Below are 19,258 nucleotides of genomic sequence, written 5' to 3' on the forward strand. Positions count from 1 at the left end.
TTTGATTTCTTTCCCCATGTCTGATCAGTTCGTGTCTTCTGTATTGAAAGCATTTTGGGGTCAGGCTCAGTGGCTCACGCTTGTAATTCCAGCATTTTGGGAGGCCGAGGTGGGAGGATTGCTTCAGTCCAGGAATTCAAAACCAGCCTGGGCAACAGAGAGAGACCCTGTCTCTACCCAGAATTAAAAAATTAATGGGGCATGGTGGTGCATACCTGTAGTCCCAGTTACTGGGGAGGCTGAGGCAGGAGGATCACTTGAGCCTCAAGGCTGCAGTGAGCCCTGATTGTGCCACTGCACTTTAAACTGAGTAACACAGCAAGACGCCATCTCAAAATAAATAAAGTAAAATAAAGAAGATAAAAGAATAAAAAAAGGAAAGTATTTCATGGGATATCTAAAAGTTGACTGTAGTATGAAATATGTTATTATTATTTTTTTGAGATGGAATTTCACTCTTGTTGTCCAGGCTGGAGTGCAGTGGCACGATCTCAGCTCACTGCAACCTCTGCCTCCCAGGTGCAAGTGATTCTCCTGCCTTGGCCTCCCGAGTAGTTGAGATTACAGGTGCCCGTCACCATGCCTGGCTAATTTTTGTACTTCTAGTAGAGACGAGTTTTCACGATATTGGCCAGGCTGGTCTCAAACTCCTGACCTCAGGTGATCTGCCTGCTTCAGTCTCCCAAAGTGCTGGGATTACAGGTGTGAGCCACTACACCTGGCCAGACATGTATTATTGAAGAGTAAGTAGTATAATGGTTATAAACACTGAGCAGGGCCTTAGCAAAATAGGTAGCTACTGTTATGTGGCTTAGGGAAATGTAAATAGCTCAGTGGAGCTAGAGTGGAGGGTAATTTAAATAAAAGTTAAAATACATTTAAGCTTGGTATGTCTACAAAATTAGATTAGAAGAAGAAAACCAAGACCTTTAGTGATAGGAATTGCATGTAATTTTTTTTTTTTTTTTTTTTTGAGACGGAGTTTCACTCTTGTTGCCCAGGCTGGGGTACAGTGGTATGATCTCAGCTCAACGCAACCTCTGCCTTCTGGTTTCAAGTGATTCTCCTGCCTCAGCCTCCTGAGTAGCTGGGATTACAGGCACCTACCACCACACCTGGCTAATTTTTGTATTTTTAGTAGAGGTGGGGTTTCACCATATTGGCCAGGATGGTCTCAAACTCCTGACCTTGCGATCTGCTGGCCTCAGCCTCCCAAAGGGCTGAGATTATAGGCATGAGCCACTTTGCCCAGCTGTAAGCTTTTAAGAACCATTTACTCAGTTACAACCAGTAAAGCAGGCATGTTTCAGAGGAGAGTTTAGTCATTGTTTGCTTAATTGTCAGGAACAATACAAACTGCTCTGGAAAAATAATATGGGTATGTGCAAGGGGTGAGAGGGAGAGAACAACAGCTTTCTGAAGAGGTGTTTGTTTCTGTGTGTGTCAAGAGAAAGCAGAAAATGGGAGCTGGCCAGGGTCAGCGGTGATGAAGACTCGCTCTCCTGTCCCAGCTCGTTTCTGTTTGCTCTAATGACGACAGCAGGGCCTGGAACAAGTTTGCAAGGACAAAGACCTGACCAGAACATCAGGGAAACAATCCAAGTGTGAGGTAGTGCAAGTGCTAGTGGACCTATGATCAAGGATGGACGAAAAGGGAATTATTTAAGCAGAAGGTGGGTGGCAGGCAGGAAAATAGTACAGGGGCTTTCAGTCTCCAGGAAAAGCTGTGACAGGGGCAAGATGCTGCAGTTCCCTGCTCTCTTCTCTCTACTCCCTAGAAAAAAACAGAAAATGAAGCCACCAGGAAGCACTCTATTCAGCAGAAAGTGGTAAAACAATGTAATCAGGGAGTTGTAGACTTTCTTCCTAAATAACTCCCCACCTTTTGTGGGTTCAAAATGACCTTGCATGGAAGCAGAGGGATTGCCCTGATGGCCCTGGATGGGTCTGCAATTGAGTGATGTTGGTCTAAGATACCAGAGGCTCATCTTTCTACAATGATGAACAGTTGAAAAGCAAAGTATCTAATAATAGGCTGGGCGTGGATGGGGTGGATGTCTTTTCCATTCTTTCCTCTTCCAGCTCCCGAAGCCTGGGGGAATAAGCAAGAAGGATGCTGAGCTCCTGATTAGGTTTGTAACCCAGACACTATTGGTCCTGATGAATTAAAAGAACATTAAGGCCGTAGCCAGGGACACCACATTTTTCATTTAACTAAATTGATTGCAGCATTGACTCTCCTAATAGCCTGGGAAGGCAGGCTGGCTTCCTCTGACGTGCTTAGGAGAAGTTGGGGCACCAGATTGACACAAGGCTTTGATCAGAACAGTAGGCAGCTGAGTCCGCTGCCGTGGAAAAGTTGAAGCGCATCAGGGCCAGTTCGCTGGGCTTGATTGTGTGCGAGGAGGCTGCAGCCCTCTTTCTGGCTGGAGTCATGCAGATACTGTCAGCATGGGGAGTAGGAAGGAGCGAATAGAGTAGAGCCAGCCCCTTTGGGGAAGCAACAAGTCCTGGCTAAGGGTGGGGGTGGTGGGTACCCTCTTTGGCTGTGAAGGTCTCATTCCTAGTCCATTGTAACTTGGCTCCCCACTTCCTCCACTGCCCTTGTTATGATTGCTCCACAGGTGAACGGGGAGGACCTCTGTGCCTCAGGGGCTGTGGGCACAGCTTCAGTCTGATTGAGGACTCCCCAGAAGTCTTCCCCCACCTCTTTTGTAACATCCACTGAGGTGGCAGTCACTTTCCGCCTTGCTCTGAGGCAAGCCAAACTGGGGATAGTCTCCAACTGGGGATGGTCTGCCAGTAACACCTGGTATTATTGGCACAGTGATCTGCAAAGTGCCTGCCACTGCCTCTTCTCTCCCTCAAGCCTGAATCCCACTTGTTCTTTGCATCTCCTCATATTGCATTCATTCCACCTCTCACTCACTCACCAAGTATGTATTGAAGACTGACCTCAGTCCATGTATGGTTTTGTACCCAAAAGCGAGGCAGGATGCTACAGTCCTATTATAAAAGTTAACTCCAGGCCAGGCGCAGTGACTCACGCTTGTAATCCCAGCACTTTGAGAGGCCAGGGTGGGTGGATCCCTTGAGGTCAGGAGTTCAAGACTAGCCTGGCCAACATGGCAAAACCCCATCTCTACTAAGAATACAAAAATTAGCCGGGTGCGATGGCGCACGTCTGTAATCCCAGCTGCTCGGGAGGCTGAGGCGGGAGAATCCCTTGAACCCAGGAGCAGAGGTTGCAGTGAGCCGAGATCACGCCACTGCACTGCAGGTTGGGTAACAGAGTGAGACTCGCCTCAAAAAAATAAAACAACAACAACAAAAAACAAAGTTAACTACAAAGGAGTTAAAGTGGATATTCAAATTGTGCTGTAAGGAAGTCCTCGTGCTGCCCTGGCAGTTCCTAGGTAGGTTAGGAAAGGCTCCACTTTGCCCTTGCCACCCTTCTCGTTCCCGCAGGCTCTTCCGAAATGCCACCACTTTCTGTCTGCAGCTCCTTGGCCCAACGCACCATTCAGGGACTGTTTCCCCACCTGCAAACTGCCCACCCAAAATGCCCACTTTAAAAGGATGTCTTACGTCTTAAGCAAACTAACATGTGTGAACACCTTGTCTTTAATAACCGGTAGCGTCCTCCTTTTCTTTCCACCGCCTTCCAGCTCCTCTCTCCTTGCCACCCTGCAGTTCTTCCTCTCCCCTCCGCCGTTCTATTTCCATAGGCCTCAGGCACCGCTGTCTTCTCCCAAGCATCCTCCTCTTTCTCACCCATCCTTTAGGCTCAGAAGCCCCCACCATCCAGGTGGCCACTACAGGTAGCGGTGACCTCAGCGGGGACGGGAGAAGGGGAGGCTAGGGGCTCAGGGATCCCAAAATGGCCATGGGGAGGGGGGCTCCTGAGCCCAATAATTTAGCCATGAGCTGCGGTGGGTTCGGGAAGTTGGAGAGAAGGAGCTGGCTCGAAAAGAGACCGGCCCTCTGGGGTGGGGAGGATGGAGCCCTTTTCCCGTTCGCCTTCCCGCTGGGGAAACCGCCTCCTCGACCTTGAGCAGGAGGCGGGGTCGCCGAGCGCCTGGGGGGCTGCGCAGAGAGGACCCGTCCCGGGGGGTCAGGCCCGCCCTCCGCCTCCTCCGGGCCTCCTCCGCCTCGGTCCCCGCCCTCCCGCGCCGCTAGGTCTCCTCCCCTCACTGCAGCGCTTGCAGCGCGCGCCCATCGATCAGGCCCCCTCCCTCCGCCGCCTCGGCGCAGACTGCTAAGCTCAGCAAGTCTTGCGGCAAAGGCACTTCGGAGCCGAGTTGGGGCAGCGGCGGAGCGGGGACTCCGCGCCCCAGGGGAACGGGCTCCCCTGCGAAACCGTCGCCAGCGCCGCGTCCTTGCGGCCCGACGCCCCCTAACATCGGGGACCCCGGATCTCTCCCGCCTCCTTCGGGTCGCTCTCCGGTAAGTCCACACCCCCGCCGGTGGGGGCACGGACCTCCCTCTCCAAAGTTTCTCGTTTCCTGCTACTGAGTCGAGGGGCCACGGGGTGGTCTGGCTCCCGAGAGGTGAGTGGGGTTGGGGAAGTTTGAGGCCAAGGGGGCCGGGAGTCCGCACCGTCCTTTGGGGGAGTTTGGAAGCGTCCGGATGGAAGGTTCGTCTAGGGGAGCCGGACCCGAGGGGCGAGGAGCCGGCTTCTCTGAGGGACTGGGGCTGGCTGGGGGCAGATTTCCTCCCGCGGTCTCCCCGCGAGTTGCTGCAGAGAGGGGCGGGCGACGCGCCCCCGCCCCTCTCTCCTTTCCCTGGGACGCCCCCACTCGCGTCTAGCCCAGCCCCCGCTCGCCCAAGCGGTCTCCAAGGAAGGTTCTTTTGCCCCAGCCTCAAGCTTCGGGGACCCCTGGCACCGCCGTCGTGGGAAGTGGGGTGAGGTCTGAGCGCTAAGAGCCGGAGACCCTGGGTCAGGGAGAGGTTGGGGAGACAGACTGCAGGGGCCATCTGGAAGCAACCAGCACGAGGAGCTGGGGCAGGGACCCAGGAAGGGGATAGAGGCGCCCCTCGCCTCTCTCCAAATCTCATGACTCAGCACGACCCAGGATGCCCCGTCCCTGCTTTAGCTCTGTCCCCAGGGCTGGGCTCGCAGCCTGGCGGGTGCTGACAACCCGACTCCCTTTTCTGGACTCTTCCATGTATCTTTCCCGTTTGGGGTTCCCCCTTCCCCTGCCTGTGTTCCTTTTCCCACCTCTGGGGCATAGGGTTTTTATTTTTCAACTAAAAAGACGAGCTTTATCCTTTCCCATCCCACTAAGCCAGGCCCCCTTCTCCTGTCTCCTTCTCCCTTTTCATCTCCACATTCCACAGGTGCCTCCAGGACACCCCCAGCCCACGGCTGGTGGGGTATCTCCTGGCAGGGCAGTGTCCTCCCCTGCGCTGGCTGAGGTGGTAGAGTAGGTGCTCTCCCCGCAGCAGGAGGAAGAGAGTGCAAGGACAGAGGCGGCGCTGGCCCAGGAGGGGCCACTGCAGTGGGGAGGGAAGGACAGAGGCTCAGTGGGCAGGTAGCCCAGGTTGGGTTGGCTTATGAGGAGGAGGAAGTCCTTAGGATCTGGGAGCGCCCAGGAAGCCAGAAAGGTGAACTGGGGTCTGACCTGGAAAGCAAAACGGTGCCCTTCTCCCTCCCCTACTGCTGCCGCCCTGAGGGGTCTCTCCCAGGTGGAATAGATTGTCTTCCATTCAATCTATCCAGCTCCCCATAACCTGGCACTTCATTAGAGGGGGTGACAGTGAGAATCAGGGAAGCCCTTAATCCTTTCAACCATCTCTCCCTACTTAGGACCAAGGCCAGCTTTGGGGCTGCTAGAAACATCTCTGTGACCAGCAGAGGTGCTGAAAAAAATAGCCATGCCCAGTGCTCCTAAGGCAGGCCCAAGTGACAGGTGGAAGGGGGCAGGGTGGCACTGATGCAGTGGGACGTGCCTGGCGTCTGGTCCTGTGGAACGAGAGCAGTAGCCTGGCAGGCACTGCAAGCTGCAGCGTGTGTCAGGGCCCTGGGGGTGAGTCAGCGTCAGGGGTCCACGCCAGGCACACTGTGGCCTAGGGGGAGTCCAGCTCCCACCCGTCCCCTCCCATGCCCCTGGAAAATGGCCAGTGCCCGCTGAACCCTGACTGAACCACCTTTCCCTCAGGGTGGCCGCCTCTGCTCTGCTTGGCTGCCAGGCAGATCCCTGGCTTCACCCTCTAGGACTCCCCCAAGAGGTCTGGCTTTTTCTGGAGACCTCTTGGGCTTAATCCTTACCTTTTCCCCTCCTCGCCTTGCCAGAGGAGGAGGAGAGGGAGGCAGAGGAAAGTGAGGTTATAGCCTCACACAGACCTGGCCCACCTTCCCCTGGAGGAAGAGAGACTAGACCACTCTGCTGTGAGTCTGCTTTGTTCTGCAGCCCAGGAGCTTGTGTCCAGGGAACTTGGGTTTTCTTTTGAGGGAAGGGGGTGATTATGCAAGAACATTTCTTTTTCAGCTTTGGGGTCTGACATCCACAGAACAGGACCAGGGGAAGCAAAAAGTGTTGGTGTTTGTAAACGTTGACCTTTCACCTAGAGAAGCTTGCAACTGGTTTCAATTTAGGACTGAAACTGGTTTCACCTGGGCAAAGCATGTACCTTGCTGAAGACCTCGCAGGGCCCGGGAGACCCTTTTTGGAGCTGGGTCTGGGCTCTCCTGCCCTCACGTTGCAGCTGGAGCTCATTCTATTCCTTCTACCCTTAGGCAGCTTCCAGGCAGGTGTGACAGGGCTGTCTATGATACTGCAGAAACCTGGGGGTGGGCTTTGGAGGTAGCTGGAGAAGCCTCTTCCCTGCCCTTCTCAAGCCCTGGGGACCACGCTATCCCAGTGTTCCCCAGCCCCTAGGCAAGCCTGACCTCTAGTCATTCTTTCTGCCTCCATCTGAACTTTGTGCTATCTCAGTGGGGTCTCCTTTTTTCTTCCCTGACAGGCCTATGCCTCCCTCTCTGGGGAGAGTAGATTGGGGGGCAGTGAGTGCACTGGAAGCAGGGGGACAGAGGGCAGTGAGGACAGAGTGGGAGGAGGTTGGGGTTCACTTGGCTGGAAGAATGGCTGTCATTCCCCTCCCTGGACAGAAACATCCTCGTGGATGAATTGAGGCTGCAGATGAGTAGAAACACTACTTCACTTGGCTTTGGGATTTGCTCTGTGGACTTTCCTGATCTAGGCAGGTCCTAGCTGAAGCCAGACATCACTGAAGGTCCAGGGTGGTGGGGATACTCTTTAAGAACTGGAACAGCAAGCCAGAGATATCAATGGGGTGGGGGGATTTACTCAGTGCAGTGGTTAAATACGAAGCACCAAAGAAGAGGCCAGGAGCTAGACAGGCCTGGGTTCAAATTCCGGGGGTGCCAAGTACAAAGTGTGAGACCTTATTTGCAACAAGTATTTTATTAGTGAGTACCTACCGTGTGCCACTGTTGTAGTCTCTCTGGGTGGGGAGTGAGCACAGTGGCAGGCCCTACACATGTTACTGAGCCACTCAGCATCCGTTCTGCATTCATGCCACTATTGCATTTTGAGAATCTATGCTATGCAGTGGAGATTCAGGGGGGAACAAAACAGACCTGCTTCCTGCCCTTGTGGCACTTACAATCTAGTGAATACCACACAATTAAATAATTACATAAAGAATTCATCGTGACTGTGCCGAGAGTTATGAAGATGTGTAGGATGCTTTGAGAGCATGTAACAGGATGACCTGACAATGTCTGCACAGTTTTCTCTGTCAAACAGAGGTAATAATGCTTAACTCTCAGGGTAGTATTGTAGAACTGATAACTATTCGTGTTATTTTAGAAGTAGCCCCTGGCCCACCAGACAGATGCATTTCTAAATTCCCCACATGAATAATCCATCCATAGGCAACAAGCCGATTCTTCGTCTTCCATTCAGTCAGAGAAGCCAGGCTAGAGAAGCTGGGATTCAGTTACGGGTTCTCCTGGGCTCCAGAAGCCTGTGACAAATAACATAGTTTCATTGGAGAAACATCAAGTCAGAGATTTTTTCTAAGTGGCAGCATAGTGACTACAGCCAGATTGCTGGGGTTCATCCTGGTTCTGCCACTTGCTGTGATTTTGGGCAGGTCAGTCACACTCTGTTTCTTAGTCTTCCCATCTGTAGAATGGAGCTAAAATTTGTAACTATGATGTAGGTTGTTCTTGGTGAGGATGAAATGGGTTAATTCCTGTAAAGCGTGTAGAACTGTGCCTGGCGCAGGAGGAGTGCCGCGTAACTGCTTTCCATCCTTGGGGGTCCTGTGTGCTCCTTTTCCTGCCCACACACAGAACACTGTCTTGGGTGCTCCAGCTGGAGGGAGCATTGTCCACCTTTGATATTCTTAAAACTCAAGGGAAGGAGCTGCCATCATGTCTTGGTGGTCATTCCTGCGTTTCATCCCCCTCACTCGACAGTTCTTCTTTATGCCTAATGAGTCGTTTCTTGCCAAAGCTTGATTTCTGGGAAGGATTTGTCCCAGCAATCCTTCATTTTCATCTTTGGAACTGACGGTTCGAGGAAGTAGCCAGAGTGATGGGTAAATTTGGATCCAGGCCCAGAGGGACCTGACAGTCACTGTGAGCCTGGAGGTCAGGGGAGCACCTAGCTGCCAGCCCACTCCCCTAGAGAGGCTGGGTCTAAAACTAAACATCCAGAGGGCCTCCCCAGGCCACGTGCAGTGGCTCACGCCTGTAATCCCAGCGCTTTGGGAGGCTGAGGTGGGAGGATCTCTTGAGCCCAGGAATTCCAGAGCAGGCTGGGCAACATATGGAGACCCTGTCTCTACAAAAAATTTAAAAATTAGCTGGGCACACCAGGTTGAACAGGTGGATCGCTTGAGCCCAGGAGGCTGAGGCTGCAGTGAGCTATGGTCATGCCACTTCACTCCAGCCTGGAAGACAGTGAGATCCAGTATCAAAAAATAAAAAAGGACTCCCACATCCAGGACAAGCAGTAGATATTGTAGAAGCTTCCTCCTTGGATCATTTTCGGATGAGGATCAAGTCCCCGCTGGCTGAGTGCCAGGGAGGAAGTTAGCTTCTGAAGGCCCCTCACAATTAGGGAAGTAGGATGCGAGTAGCTGGGTCCATTAAAATGGCCAAGGAGCCTCCAAATCTGAAAGAAAGGGGAGTTGCCTGCTGCTGTAAAGTCAGGAGAGGCCCTTCTTTGGCCACTTTAGCTGGAGACCTCAGGATTTCAGCTTTTGCTGTCAGTAACACTAAGCATCAGGCATAAGAAAGGGCAAAGCCAGTGTGGGTCCTGCACAACAGGGAACCTCGGAGCTCCTCCCTGCCCCACTCCCTGTGCCTCCCGCTCACCTGCTCCGGGATAGAGCGGCTCGCAAGGGCGGTCAAGCTCTCACCACTGCAGTCCTCAGCTATGCCATCGCTGTCCCCACTTTACAATGAAGGGGCAAAGGCCCAGAGAAGTTGTGTGGTTGTTCAAAATCCTCAGATCATAGGTGCTTTGGGTGGGGGAGCCTTTCAGACCACGGCAGCTGAGTGGTCAGAACCCTTCCTCCTCTCCTCGCCCCTTCTCACCAGCTCTACCTATGGCAAATGGAGCCCGAGAATACAGGTACGGGTCCTTGGGATGAGGCCGCTAACGCATTGAGTAGAAGCAGGAGGCTGGGTGATTGAAATCAAGCAGCAGCCTTTACAAAAATTAGGCAGTGATTCCTTGGAGGAATTGAATCAGCTCTCCCTCCCTGGTGTTGGGTTTCCTTGGGCTCTCCATAAGGGCTCTGGCACCTCCTTCAGGAACACCTGCTCTGAAACAAGGAGGGAGGCCTCAGGGTGGGCCGTCTTGAGTGCATGATGGGACGCCCTGCTGAATCTGGACCAGCTCCAGCCTCAGCAGCCCTATCTGTGATGGCATGCTGATGTCATCAGCACCAAAAGCCCCTGCAGGTTCCAACTTGGCAATTAAATGACTCCTCTGAAGCCCAGTGGCCATGTGTGTGTGCATGTGTGTGTATATATGTGTATTCAGGGTCCTAGGGGTGGGCTGGGGAGGAGGGCTCCTTGCAAAGGCAGGGAGAATCGGAGTTAGTTGGTGTGTGACTGCTTCACTCCTTTGGAGACTCCAGACCTGAGAAGTCAGATCCCTACGGGACTCACAGCCCAAAAGTCAACCCTTGCATGCAGGTGCAGCCAGAGTCTAAAATCAGCCTGAGCCAGAGCACCCCATTCCTTCCTTGTTTCCTACTTTCCTCTCCACTTTTCCTCCACATTCCACTCCAATGCACTAAGCACCTAGTCTGTAAAAGGCACCTGGGATGTAAAGGGGGAACTCAAAATAACCATGTCTCCTCTGTCAGCCTGGGCACTCCCCAAGACCAGGGCATGTGGTTCCTCCTCCTCTCCTGGGTCCCCCCAGCCCCCAAAGTAGAGCTCTGAAGCTGGGAGCGCTGGCGGTGGCTGGTGCAGAGTGACAGGACTCCCAGATGCTCTCCAACTCCAGGATAGCTGCCTGTCAACACAAGGCTTTCCTCAATCGCAAAACTTTCTTCACTTCCTCCCTTCCCCTGCAGAGATACTAGAAGCCCAAGGGCCTCATTACTGGACAGGCTGGGACCAGGGAAGGACAGTAGCTGGGTGGGGAGTCAGGAAAGCTCCACCGAGGCATTTGTCAGGTGCCTCTCAGTAAGGCAGGGAGTCCTCAGACCATGGAGAACTCTGGCAGAACTTCCCATAATTGGGTTGATACGGTGGCTCTGGAATTTAGTAATTAGGGAATATTGCAATTAGTGATGGAATTTACCCATTACTATTCCATGCATCTTAATACAGGGTGTAAGTGGTTGTAACTGTGAGCTTGGCACTAGGCAGATGGGAAAATAGAAGTGAATGGAGAAATGGGATGAGGGAGGGAGGGGATGGGAGGAGCTTAACCCTTTCCATACCCAAATAGACTGAAGGAACAGCCTGGGGTGATGCAGGGTTAGGGCGAGCCCAGCAGCCCATTGTATTTGTAAGAGGTGACCGAGCCAAAAATCACAGGCTGCCTCTGGACCTTCTGCTTCTTTAGCTCATGTAGGATCAGATGCAGGGCTTGGCAGGGGTTGGGAGAGTGGTGATGGAGGCCAAGAGGGAGAGGCTGCAGGGGAGAAGGGCTCTTCTCCCGGTTTCCTGCTCAGCTGTGGAGAAACAGAGAAGAGAGTTGTAACCACCTGCAGTAGTGTGCATGTGAGAGAGAGGAGAGGGTACCTTGTACCTTCATCTCCCCCTCCCCACTTGGTCCCCCCACCCCCCGGCTTCTTTTTACTGCCTTTCTCATTCCTACTCTTAGCTTCATTTTCCTCTGAAGTCAAATGAGGCATTTGTGTTAGTGCAGGGCCGAGCTGGGTAGGGCCATGTGTATGGTCAGGGGCAGGGGTAGGGGGTGTCAAAGGGGTGGTGTTCATTTTTTCCCTTCCAGACCAGAAATGGCTTCCCCAAGGTCAGCCAGTGCTCTGAGCTCCAAAGACCTTCTCAGAGAACCTCTGCTCCCTAAGGGCTGGATGGTTTGAGAGAAATCTCTTTTCCTCACCATTGATTCCAGTCTGAACTAATGGTCCAGATGTGTTGGGATGTCCTTCCTCTTCTACAAAGTGACTGGGGAAGCAGTTTTTAGGTTGTTTATAGAAAGGAAGCATTTTCTGGAGTGGGACCTCCCCTGCTTCTGCTACACCTTAACTCCCTACATTAGAGGAGAGCTGTGAAACTGCAAGGAAGGGGGCCTGGGCTGAGGGTGGTGGAGGTCTCTGAGGACCCTCCTTGTCTTCTGCCTCCTGTGTTGATTTGGAGAAAAGCCCCTTTAACAAATGCACGGGTTTTACCTCTGTCCCTGTTGGGGCTGTCTGGCCTCCCATTTTCATTGTCTGCCGTGGATCTTTCATTGTATCAACTCAGATGGACCAAGTGACCTGCCCAGTCACAGGGACTGAGATGGGATATTAGGAGATGGGGATAGAGGCCTGAAAGCAGGAGGAGAGGGGATCACCCAGGCAACACTCTAGGAGTACAGGAAGGATGAACAAGAACCTATTGGTTAAGTGCTCTGGGGTCTTGGAGGGAAGCAGACCTAGAACTGAAATCCATCCTCACCACTAGGAGCCAAGAAGAGTTACAGGTAAACCCCAGGAATCTCAAGGGTGGCTGTGGCTAGGATCAGTGTTAGCAGGAAGCATGGAGTTAATTGGCTGTGGGAGGGCTCCCTCTCCCAGTCTGACTCTCCACGAGGAGGAAAAGGCATCACTTTAATAAGGCTGCCCTGGTTCCAAATCAATCCTGGCATTGCAGGAGGCGAAGGGGGAAGCACAGCTGAGAAATTGGATTAGCTCTTTGATGCTGGGAACTGTGCTGGCTGCTGCTGCTGCTGCTACAGGAGGCAGGGAAGCATCAAGAACTGAGCCTGCCATTGGCAAGCCAGCCCCAGACGTCTGAGGCTTCCCAGGGAGGCATGCTCTGCCCCCATCAGGTCTCCTACTGGTAGAGGGTGGCAGGGGTGCCCTGGGGCAGACAGTAATAGAATCCCAGATCCTCACCACTGCAAGGCTGGGAGGTGTCTTTGCGCCTCCCCTGGAGTAGGTGATGAGCCCCAAAGACCTCAGGAGGTGAGGCAATGGGGAAGGGGGAGAGGAGAGGCTCCCACATTTGCATGTTCTATAGGGCATAACCGAAACAGCATGTGTGTGACTGGGAGTTAGATGGCCTAGGTTCAAACCAAGACTGCCACTTCCTGCCCATGTGTCCCTGGGCAAGTTACTTAAACTTTCTGAACTTTGGGATCCTCAGCTGAAAATGGAGACAGTAACGTGCAGGGAACAGGCCCTTGTGAAGTTTTTCTTACAGCAGTAATCAAGATGCGGGCCACGGGTCCCTGGGAGTCCCTAAGAATTTTCAGGGGGGTCCATAAGGTCAAAGCAGTTTTCATGATAACACTAAAGTTATTTGCCATTCCCATGCTTGACACTGATGGTGCTAAAGCAGTGGTGGGTGAAGCTGCTGGCACCTTAACGTGAATCAAGGTAGTAGTATCACACTGCACCCGTCTTTGTGTTCTTCCACACCACACACCCGCTAAGCAAAGTAACTGGTAAATAACGAAATGCCGGTTTCACTTAAGAATGTCTTCTTTTCATGAAGCAGCAAAGATTATAATTATATTGAACCTTGATTCTGTATCTTTTTAATATTCTCTGTGATGGAATGAGAAGTACACATAAAGTACTTCTGCTGCTTACAAAAATATTATGCAATAATTTCTCAAATAAGCAAGTGAACGATGCCAATCACCTGTGCATCTGTTTGAGTTGCAGGCTGAACTAGTCATTTGTTCATGGAATATCATTTTATCTGAAAGAACAACCGACAAACTCCAGTTATTCAGACTTGAGTGTTGAGCAGGCATTTTTGCAAAAATGAATGAAGTGAGCTTGTCACTTCCAGAAAAACAATTGACAGTATTTGTGGCCAATGATAAAATTCAAGCTTTCAAGCAAAAATTAGAAGTTTGGAAAACTCACACATATTACTATGAAAAGGACTTTTGTGATAAGATCAGTGGTTATATTAATGGATGTGGTTAATATTGTTTAATGAAATTCATCAATATTTGAAAGATCTGCACAATTCAGCAAACCAATATCTTCCAAATGATAAATAAATGATGTCGCAAAATCATGCACAGAGGCAAACATGCATTCCAAGTGCAAGGTTTCAGGTTCCCCACTGAAACCAATCTAAGAAACTACCACTTGGTGAGTGTTGATGTCATATCAAAGAAAAATATCCACAATGATCTGAAAAGGCTTTATTAAATACCCCTCCCCTTTCCAGTTACATATCTGAGTGAGGTTGGATTTTCTTTCATCTTTCAATCAAAGTAATGTATTGCAGACAGACCAAACACCGAAGTTGATATAAGACTCTAGCTACCTTCTAGTAAACCACACGTTAAAGAGATTTGCAGTGATGTGAAACAAGGCCTCCTTCTTACTAGATATTTTACTAGAGAAAATGTCTACTAGATTTTCTTTTGGTCTTGGAAAATATAGTTACTTCTTATTAAATATGTTGTATTAACAGGTAATGAGTTACCATTGTATTTTGAGCTAATTTAGAAATTTCTCAGTTTTAATTCTGAATATGGTAACTATAGATGGATCTAACTTACATAAGCAAACGCTTTTGGAGGGTCCTTAATAAATGGGTCTTAGAACCAAAAGGTTTGAGAACCACTGTCCTCGGTGAAGCCCAGCCCAGAGCCGAGTACACAGTGAATGCTTGATAAGGACCGCATGCTCCTCCAGAGTGCCGGGCTTTGTGTCACAGGGCAGAACCTGGGGGCATTCTCTGTATCTCAGAAGTCCAGGGTCAGCCTGGCAACCTTACTGGGCAGGCTGCATGGAACAGAACAGTACAGAGCTGCACGGGGTGAAGGGAGCCCAGGGAGCACCTAACCCCTGGCTTCCAGGTGGCCTCTGGGGATGAAGCTCCCTCCAGGGCTGCCTGGGGAGGAGAGCTTTCCTTGGAATTGGGAGAGAGGGGTGTCTAGGGAGAGTCCCCCTCGACTGCCCCAACCCCTGCCTTCACCAGAGCAACCCTGCGTTTATCTGCCTTGCATATTGGGGTTCTTCTACTGGAATTCTCTTAAGCTTCTGTTTAAAGGAAGGGGTTTGAGGCTTCCTGATGATTTCTTTTTTTTTTTTTTTTTTTTTTTTTTGAGATGGAGTCTCGCTCTGTCGCCCAGGCTGGAGTGCGGTGGCGCGATCTCGGCTCACTGCAAGCTCCGCCTCCCGGGTTCACGCCATTCTCCCGCCTCAGCCTCCGAGTAGCTGGGACTACAGGCGCCCGCCACCTCGCCCGGCTAGTTTTTTGTATTTTTAGTAGAGACGGGGTTTCACCATGTTAGCCAGGATGGTCTCGATCTCCTGACCTCGTGATCCACCCGCCTCGGCCTCCCAAAGTGCTGGGATTACAGGCTTGAGCCACCGCGCCCGGCCTGAAGATTTCAAAACTTCGTAGCCCAGCTCTTTATTTTAAAGACAAGCCCCAGAGAGGGAATTTGACTCCTCAAAGAATACACAGCAAGCAATCAGCTCAGCAGTGATCAAGGCAAAACCGACATGCGAGACCATGCTAGACGGAGCCTCTCAGCCGGCAGAGCCCAGTGCTGCACAGCAAGAACGCAGCAAATATTCATACACTGGATAAAAAAGCTTCCTGTATATTCTCTTGTTTTATCTTTATAACAAGCCTGAGCTTTATTGAGGTATAATTTATAGATCATAATATTCATCTGCTTTAAGTGTACAATTGAGTGATTTTTAGTAAATTTACATTATACAGCTATCACTACAATGCAGTTTTAGAGCACGTGATCTATTACCCCTATTTACAGAGAAAAATAGTCCCAGAAAAGTAAATAAATGTCCCCAAGGTGACACTGCTATTGGGTGGCAGAATGACATCCAGATTCAAGTTTTTCTGTCCCAGTGCCACACCCTGCTCATGCTGCACACTGCAGAGAAGGGGGTCAGGTGGTCCGCTGTTTGGGGACCATGGATGAATGCCCCACTGCAGGCTGGTGTTCATGGGACTCTCTCTAGAGCTGGTTGTGCCAGTCCAATTTTAGCACTGGAGACTGGGCGCAGTGGCTCACACCTGTAATCCCAGCCCTCTGAGAGGCCAAGGCAGGAGGATCACTCGAGCCCAGGAGTGCAAGACCAGTCTGGGCAACATAGCGAGACCCCCATCTCTACAAATAATAAAAAAAAATTAGCTGGATGTGGTGGCATGCTTGTATTCCCAGCTACATGGGAGGCTGAGATGAGAGGATCTCTTCAGCCCAGGAAGTTGAGGCTGCAGTGAGCCGAGATCATGCCACTGCACTGCACTCCAGCCTGGGCAACAGAGCAAGACCCTGTGTCTCAAAAAAAAAAAAAAAAAAAAAGACAATTTGGTTACTGGTTCTATCCACACAACTCTGGATGCAGAGGCAACCTGGATCCCAGCCCCCTCAGAACTTGAATTCTCCACAAATGGGGGACCTGAAGTGCTTCCCTTAGCCTGTCTTTCATAGGGGACCTAAAACCCCTCACTGAGCAGGCCCTCTAAGAGTCGCCTGCTGGGAAGTACAATCTCTAGGAAGTAAAATCAGTCCTTAACCCTGGTGACCCGTAACGGTGAGGAAGTTCTTCCTTGTGTCTAGCCACATTCCTCTTGCTGTACTGAATGCCTATTTCCTATTCCTATCCACCCTTCCTGTTCTGCCTAGTGAGTTAGGGGTCGGTGTATAGAGTTCAGAGGCCACAGAGAAAAGCTGAGAGCTGGATGGAGAGTCTGGACTGTCTGCCTAGACAACTGCTGTAGTTAACATTTAGTACCCCGATCTCCAAGGATGGCTGCTCTTTTCACAGGAAGGCCAGACAGTCCTCATGTCTCTTCTGTGGCTTTTTGTGGCTCTGGCACTGAGAGAGTGTGGTCAGTTCTTCCTGGGAGGATGAGTGGAGTGAAGGGCAGGGAGGCTTTGCAGGATGGTGGAGGAGCCACCTTCAGACGAAGTCAGGTGTCTACCCAGGCACACCTGGTGTAACGGGGAGCACACGTCTCTCTGCTCTTCAGCGGGCACAGGCCTGGGTAATTGATTGCCCTGGCACGTGGCTCCTTCTCCAGCTTGGCCAACCTTGACTGTACTGCTGTCCAGGCGCCTCTCTATAGGGGCTGCTTCTAGCACCCATTTTAGACCATGCTTGGGGAAAGACCTAGACATGGTAAAAGATGAAAGGGAGGGTATTCCCTGTGGTGAGAGGGGTCACTTGAGCAGACTGAACTTCCCTTAGTTGGGGGTGGTGAGACCCTGGATGCTGCCCTGTGGAGGTCATCCAGCTAACGCAGGAACTGGGTCCCTGATCCTTCACCCTCCCAGCATCCCCAGCCGTGTTTTCTTTCCCTCTGGCTCCTCCTGTCCATACCAAGGAGCTGTGTTGCAGACAGACCCTGGGCCTGGCAGCTCTCAGCAAGGAAGAAATCAATAGTGAATGTGGGAGTGCTTGGAGGCAGGCCGGAGCAGTCTCTCTAGGGTAGGGTTTTCTTTTATAAATGTAACATTTTCTTTTTTCCAGCTCTATTGAGGTGTAATTGACAAATAAAAATGGTATATATTCAAGATGCACAATGTAATGATCTGACATACATATACCTTATATGGTGATTATTACAATCAAATTAATCAGCACACCCATCAGCACACATAGTTACTGTGTGTGTGTCTGTGTTTGTGTGTGTCAGTGGTGAGGACACCTAAAGTAGGTTGAGACCCCTGGGACCCTGAGTCCTGGGACACAATGCTCTGGCTCTTTTCCTCTCCCAAATAAACTGGACAGATTCCTCAGACAGCCCCTTCTGGGTCTTGGCCATTGCCCTACTTTCAGAGAACATTTCCTTCTTGTGTGAGGTTCGCAGCAAGTCAGGACATTCGGCTCAGAGTAGGGAAGACTCACAACTTTATACAAGTTCATGCACAGATGCAAACAGACCACACACATGGCTCTTGGCAGGTTGCCCATGGGCAGAGGTGCCTCTCTCTCACATTCCTTGGAAAGTGAGGATGAAATTGAACCTGAAGCCTTATCTCCAGCTGGAAGGAGGCTGCTCGGGTGACATTGGTCCTCTCTCCTAGTCCACACGCCACTTCCCGGCTGGGCTCAGGACTGCTCCAGGTGGGATCCTAGGCTGGGTTCTGGCTCAGTGCCTTGTAGTTATGTGGTTTGCTTGCAGACTTTGGACCTGTGGCTTCCCCAACCATTGCTGCCTTTTCAGACCCTGTGGCAGCTGCCATCTGCCATTAGGAGCTAATGTTCTCAGTGAAGCTTGCTCAGCTGTGGCAGTTAGCGGTACACTTTCTGGAGGCAGCATTGATAGGGGCTATTGTCCTCAGAAACGGGGGCTTGGTGGGAAGGTGAATGAGACCATGTGTCTGGGACCAAAGCTTGTGACTTAGGTTACTGTCCTCATGACAGAGGTGGTGGGAGAGAGGGTGATGGGGAAGAAAGGTATGGATGAAAGCAAGTAGACTCATTAAATCTTTGCACCAATGCGAAGAGCTCGCCTGATACCCCTGCTTCAAATACATCCCATAGTGCTAAGATGCCTTTTTTGTGTCCAAAGTTCTGTAGAGAAGGAAAATTTGTGACATTACCTCTACTCCCTCCTCAGTGTTGGGGCCAGGACTAGAAGCTGGGACCCCTGGCCTTGCAGCTTCTTATCTGTGTGACACTGGCCAGGCTCCCCTGTGCCTCAGGCCACATTTCCCTAGGCTACCACTCAGCCATTCATTCATTTATCCAAGGAACACACATCCATGGAACAAGCGCTCTGTGCAGACTGCAACTACTATGAAGACGGAACAGACAGTTCTGGCCCTCGTGCCTCTCACAGGCAGAGGGAAGCAAAGACATTAAACAAAATCATCACACGATTGTTTATTTAATTACAATTATGATCATTGGCATGAAGTAAAAAGTGCTTAATGCTCTGAGGGTTTATAATGGGGGCTTAGCAGGGCGGGGAACATGGTGGGTGCATGGCCACCATGATGCCTGGGCTCTGAGGGCAGCCGCCATAGGCATCCTGGGTCTTTTCATGAGGCATCAGGTCCACTCTCTGGCACTGTCAGGGCCTGGCATGTATGTTACACCACCCCTGGAAGGGTCAATAGGAAGAGTTCTGAGCTGGGAGGCACGATTTGGGTTGTAAAGGGGACTGGAATTTCTGGCTCTGCCTCTAGTTCCCCAGGTGACTGTGAACTTGTCACTTTCTCTCTTTTCTGTGTTCCATCCTTTGTAAAATGAGGAGATTTGACTGGAAAAATCCCTGAAGTCCCTTCCCAGAGTCTCAGAAAAACATTAGAGGTTTCCAAAGGCAAACTATAGTTTTTCCACTGGAGACTGAGAAAGGAATGTAGAAACAGGGTTGAAAAGGCCACTAATTCCAGAGAGCAAGAGGGAGGAGGAGAAGAGCAAGCCCAGAGTCAGGGGACCGTGGTATCACAAATGGAGGAGTGCACATGACAGATGCAACCCCAGGGTGTCTGGACTCAGGGATGGAGACATGTCACTGCACTGAAGGTGCAGCTAGAGCAGTGGTTGGGAACTGCAACGAGAAGAGTTTAGATTCGATATTAGGCAGCGTTTTCTTGCTTATAGCACTGAGACAACTGGCAGGTGATTAAAGAGGTGT

General features: G+C 51.2%; 1 protein-coding gene across 2 annotated transcripts in view; it reads left to right on the forward strand.

The window, feature by feature from the left end:
• Positions 1-4,192: 4,192 nt before the first annotated feature.
• The window catches only part of SYT2 (synaptotagmin 2), a 119,708-nt gene continuing 104,642 nt past the window's right edge, over positions 4,193-19,258 (forward strand). Inside the window, exon 1 of one of the 2 annotated variants that reach the window (XM_017950609.2) lies at positions 4,193-4,446. The gene's annotated coding sequence lies outside the window, so the exon portion shown is untranslated. The remainder of the gene's footprint in view (positions 4,447-19,258) is intronic. The other variant, XM_017950605.2, reaches the window with a different exon arrangement.

This window comes from Papio anubis, chromosome 1 (assembly GCF_008728515.1).
Source record: "Papio anubis isolate 15944 chromosome 1, Panubis1.0, whole genome shotgun sequence".
NCBI lineage: Eukaryota > Metazoa > Chordata > Mammalia > Primates > Cercopithecidae > Papio > Papio anubis.